The sequence below is a fragment of the Dipodomys spectabilis genome, unplaced genomic scaffold, assembly GCF_019054845.1.
Source record: "Dipodomys spectabilis isolate Male_0828 unplaced genomic scaffold, ASM1905484v1 ptg000636l, whole genome shotgun sequence".
In the NCBI taxonomy this organism is placed as follows: Eukaryota; Metazoa; Chordata; class Mammalia; order Rodentia; family Heteromyidae; genus Dipodomys; species Dipodomys spectabilis.
Window position 1 is genome coordinate 367,418 of NW_024871313.1, and position 5,948 is coordinate 373,365.

The following is a 5,948-nucleotide window of genomic DNA, read 5'->3' on the forward strand; positions in this document are numbered from 1 at the left end:
ATCTTTCATTTTAAGTTACCTTGCATTACACAATTGCTTGCTGCTAATTCTTGTTTCTCAAGGAATTGGAGCCCTGAAATATAAGAAATGAGAAATTGAGATGGATTTTCAGTTACTTTCTGCTGGCATGTTGCGTAGGCTTAGGTGAGAAGTCTTGCCCCTGTTATCTAATGATGCAGGTAACTCAGCCATAAGATATTAGGACCCATGGGTCTATAGAAGAATAATGTCTTTTAGATATCATATTAGCACAATTGGAGTATAATCTGTAGGAATGCATCAGAAATATGGAGAAAAACAGTTTGGGACCAGTGAGTTAAAACAATAAACAGAGCATCAGAGTAAAATCTCTTATAGATTAGAGGAAACAACATTGATTTTTAACAATGTGAATTCAGAAGACCATGAACACATAGAAGGTATCACAAGTTTATATCGAATACATTGCATTGATACTTTTTATATTCTAATATATATTCTAAACCTAATTATTTATATTCCAATTCTATTTATTGGAATAAATAAATATCAATTTACTTTTCAAATTATCAATTGATTCTAGTAAGTTTCACTGTGTGAAATATAAAATCAACACATATAAATATAAAATATATAACTATATATAACATAATATAATGGCACATGTTTTGCATTGTTCTGTTTTGGTTAGGGTATCAAAAGCAACTCTGTTTTAAAGTATTATTCCATTATCTCTACCTCAGTGTTTGGTAGAGTTAGATTTAAACATTTACCTTTTGTAGATTTACAGACTGAAGGCAAGAGGAAACATTACCAATTTAAGGCCTAATATCAAGGAGAAACATATGGACTTCTCCTGGAGCTATGAAAATATTTGGTGATAGAAAAGCATTAGTCTAAGTTCCTGCCTGGTTGGAAAGTAGATAGGCCAGGACATTAGGTAATCATGCATATGAACAATTTTTTCACCTTCTTGGCTTTAGCTACTTTTGAAATGGTAGGTATAATAAAAAATTATATTTTGATAAAAACCTTCTAGTCTGAAAAGTTCTGTCTGAAATATTCATCTTTCTATGATCCCTTGGAACTAAGATTTGTTTTGTTCAAGTAAGACAATTTACACTATCAGGGTAAGATATTCTGGTTGGTCTGATATTACATGGAAGAATGGTAAAGTGTCAAGTAGACATTTGTGCCAATGAGACTTCATTTGGGAAAATTTCAGCTGCAGAAGTTTAGAAGTAGCTCTTAAGCAAGGCTTACTTTGAATCTGTTAGCTACACAGAGCTAACTCAGTTGGATAAATAAGTACTTGAAAAAGCCATCCCCTTTGGACCTAGCTAAAAATGCTTCAAAGTATGATTAAATCTAAAATGAAAACGATTTAAAATAGTCATTGACAAAAAAATTGCAAACGTGAGCAATCAATTGAACAATATAATTATTTTCCATTATACACAGAATTTTAGGGAAAGAAGATCAGTAGCATTGTTAGGAACAAAAATGTTTCCTTGTTACATATAGGCACCCAAGGATATAATCCTGTATAAATATTGCATCATTAACTACCTAAATTTAGAGGACATTATATGCTTCAGCAGCACGTATATCAAAATTACACCAATACAGAGATTAACATGGCAATTGCAAAGGATGATATGAAAATCTGTGAATTATTCCATAATTTTCATTCTTCAGATGCAAGAAATGAAAAACAATTATTAAAAAGTTGATTACAAAATTACAAGTGTAACAATACATGTAATTCATATAAATAAAAGTTAGTTTGACATCAGTTAAATCTTCACCTTAGAAAGGCCTTTACATTGCATAATCTTTATAAAACTTTTAAAATTATAAAACATTGTCATTTTATTCCAAAGAAATATACTATAAAGACCTAGTAAAAAAGGAATCTTAAACTGTTTTGGTATGGAATGCAATCTGAAAGGACACATTTATTAATGAACCTATATATTATAAAACAATGTAGTATTCAAAGTCTTATATCTAGGAAAGAATAAAATAGATTATGGGCATTATACAAACAGAATACAGAATATTTTAAAGTATAATTTTTCAGATAAGCACCAGAAATATCTTTGGTTTCTTTAGTACTCATTTCACCAGATAAATTAAAATTATATCTGAATAAAAAAAGCAAAAACTCGAGGGGGTCCAAGATGGCGACCGGGAAGTAGGGGAATGCCACAGCTCTCCCCAACCAAAAAGAGAGTTCGAGTTCCAACGTTTATTCTCCCCAAGATACCGACAACAAAAAAATCAACATCCAGAGATAAACAGGAGTAAAAAGAAGAATTTCACAACAGAGAAGCATGAAGACCCCTCCCCCAACGTCTAATGGTCACAAAGCAGCGTGCCAAGCCATGGCCAGCCTGGCCTGGTGGGAGCTGCCGGTGGCCCAGAGACACAGGGAGCTGTGTGCAGATCACCCGCACCAAAGCCCCTTGAGGTACCAGTGTCAGACCAGCTGATCGTGACGAATGAAGAAACCTCTGAGCAGGGAACTTACACAAAGATCCCACCCCTTCCCCTCACTCTCCATTCGAGCAGAGAGGCTCCATCCCACAAAAGCCACTCAGCACCATGGCAGGAACCTCAGAGATACATGAGATGCCCACAGAACACCAGAGCAGAAGAACTGAAAGGAACTGATGCTGATCAAGAGAGCGCAAACAGAGACAAACCCCAGAGATCAGCACCTGCACAGAGGCCCCTTCCCCACCCCTCGGGTGGAGGCCGGAGGCCCATCCCGTGGAGTGGACACAAACAGTATCAATGGAGGCAGTGACAGAAAAGAAACACACGGAGCCACCACCTTTCAGCCTAGCCCACAACTACCTCAATTGAACTCTCACTGCAACGGCAACCAGCAACCTACATCACACAGAAACAACTAGCTCCAGGGTGAGTACCCCGCAGGGGACAGTGTATTCCTCAAAGGAGACCAGAGCTGGTGGGAATCCCCAGACCCCCTACCCCAAAACCTGCACCACAGGACCCACTAAAACTAGAAACTGTTCAAGAGCTCTACCAGCCAATGGATCACACTCAGCTGGCAAGGCTTGAACAAGAGAGACCCTGGAAGGAAGCTTAAATGCCCAAGCCTGGAACAATGCCACTGGGTCAAGACACCCAACGGTGGAAGAAATTTGAACTGTCTACTCCAAGCTGCGTAATCTAGGTGGGATACATAGCAGCACAGGTCCATCAGGTGTGCCCCAGGCTGGGGTCTGGGACCAGGCCTGGGGATCTGGTGCCTGAGCAACATAACTAACTCCTCCCAACTGAAATCAGAAGGTGAGTATACGCTTCAGCAGAGGGGAGAAAAACAGGGGAAATGCACCCCTGGTAATCATGCCTGTGACAGCAAAAGACGCAGGGGGTTCAGGACAAGAGAAGCCCAAACCCCACAAGAACCCGACCCATGTATTCTAGGCTGGGAATTGAACAAGACAGGCCTCCAGCACCTGATAATAGTCAGGAGCTCAGGCTGGTAAGTTGCTCAACAGTACAGTGCTTGTCTTATGTGCAAGAGGCCCTGGATCTCATTCCTCAACAAAACATAAGCAGAAAGGGCCAGATGTGGTGCTATGGGTCAAATGGTAGGGTGCCAGCCTTGAGCTGAAGAGCTGAGGGACAGCACCCAAGACCAGAGTTCAAGCCTACAACTAGCCAAAAAGTAAAACAAAACAAAACATCAGGAGACCATAGCAGACTCCAGCATCTGGGAGAGTACATCCAGCACATCCAAACTCGCCAAGAGCACCTGTAGAAACAAACAGGAGCAATCTAGGCTGCTCAACCCTTCTAAAGGCGGGAACTGCCAGTGATCTACAGCAGAGAGCTGAGAATCCTGTGTGGGTCAGACCAACAGCTGGAGGCTGGCCCCCAACAGAACTGAGATCAGGTACAGACTCTCTCTACCAGCACAGAAACAGTAATCAAGCAAAGACAGACACCTATTGACCAAAACAAAATTTCAGATTAGTCTGCAATAATCCCTGAATCCCCATGAGAAAATCACAGAGAAATATTACAAGGTTTATCAACACCTAGGATAGCAAGCTCTCTCTAAAAGCCAGCAGCAATCCAGGGGAGAACCCCAGTGGGAGAAAAGCAGGAATGGAAGACAAACACTATATCCAAGACATGCTGGAGGCAATGACTCAAGAATACAGTGAGAAATAGACCAGAATTTGAAAGAACACTGGGTCGAAATACCAAAAGAGGTGCAGGACATCAAACAGGAGATGCATGCAAAAATAGAGGTAGCACACACCTCACTAAGCCGTGAGATAAGTGACAAAATAGAGGCAGTACATACCTCATTAAGAGGTGAGATTGGTATTTTGAAAACCAACATTGAATCCATTGAAATCAACAATGAGTCCCTTTCCTCCATGCAAACCACAATGGAAACCACAGTTAACAGAGTGAACAAAATGGAATACAGAAGACAGAATACATCAACTGGACCAAAAAATGACAGATATTGAAAAATCACTTAAATTATACCAAAGGGAAATTCAAGGACAAGCAGATAGTGCCAAGAAATTTAACCTTCATATACGAAGATGAGGAATATCAAAGCAAGGGAATGCAGCACCTATTCCACAAGATAATCGGTGAAAATTTTCCCCATCTCTAAAAAGAACATCTTACCCACATAACACAAGCATATAGAACACCTAACAAGCAGGATCCCAGGAGAAACACTTCTAGACACATTATAGTATAAATGATAGATCTGAATGATAAGGAAACAAACTTGCATGCATCAAAAATGAAGAAGGAGCTATACTACTATAGGAAAAATATTACAATCACTACAGATCTCTCCACACAAACCCTGAATGCAAGAAAGGCCTGGGAAAGTACCACATGAGCACTGAGAGCCAATAACTGCCAACCCAGACTGATATACTCGGTAAAGCTAGCATTCACATTCCATGGAGAAATGAAAATTTTTAATAGCAAAGAAAAAACTAAATTAATACATAAACATTAAGCCAGCATTACAAAGACTACTAAAAGGTGGAACACAACCTGAGAAAAGCAACCAGGAACAGGGACCTGCACCCAGACAAGCATTAATAGAAGTCTATCTGAGCAAGGACAGAGGAAAAGAAAGAAGAAAAACAGTGACCATAATGCATCTCTCTATTCTATCTCTTAAGATTGACGGACTTATTTCACCAATCAAAAGAAAAAGAACTGCAGATTGGATCCTAAAACAGGACCCATCCATCTGTTGCCTTCAGGAGACCCACCTCTAAGCCAAACATGCAAACAAACTCAGAGTGAAGGGTTGGAAAAGGATCTACCAATCAAATGCCCCTAATAAGAAAGCAGGTGTAGCAATCCTTATATCTGATAAAATAAACTTGTCATTAAAATCATTACAATGTCAAACCATCCCTGCATCTCTGGGATGAAGCCTAACTGGTCATAGTGTATGAATTTTTTTATGTGTTTCTGGATTCTTTTAGCTAGAATCTTGTTAAGGATCTTTGCACCTGAGTTCATCAAGGAAATTGGCCTGTAATTCTCCTTTTTGGTTGGGTCTTTGAATGGTTTGAGGATGAGTGTGATATTGGCTTCTCTGTTTCTCTGAAGAACTTGAGGAATGTGGGTATTAGTTCTTCTTTAAAGGTCTTATAGAATTCTGCTATGAATCCACCTGGTCCTGAGCTTTTTTTTGTTGTTGGAAGACCTCTGATTGCTTCCTGTATCTTGTTGTAGGATATTGGCTTATTTAATTGGTTCACTTCTTTGCTCAGTTTGGGCAACTTGGATTTCTCTAAAAATGCATCCATTTCTGCCAGGTTTTCTTCCTTTAGAGAGTATAAATTTTGAAAGTAGCCCATTAGGATTGTTTGGATATCTTGGGTACGTGTTATGATTTTTCCGGTGGCATCCCTAATCTTGTTAAAATGGGTTTCCTT

At 39.4% G+C, this 5,948-nt stretch overlaps 1 pseudogene; it reads left to right on the top strand.

Moving 5' to 3' along the window:
- Positions 1-1,568: 1,568 nt before the first annotated feature.
- On the top strand, positions 1,569-1,667 carry LOC122101177 (annotated as a pseudogene).
- The last annotated feature ends 4,281 nt before the right edge of the window (positions 1,668-5,948 follow it).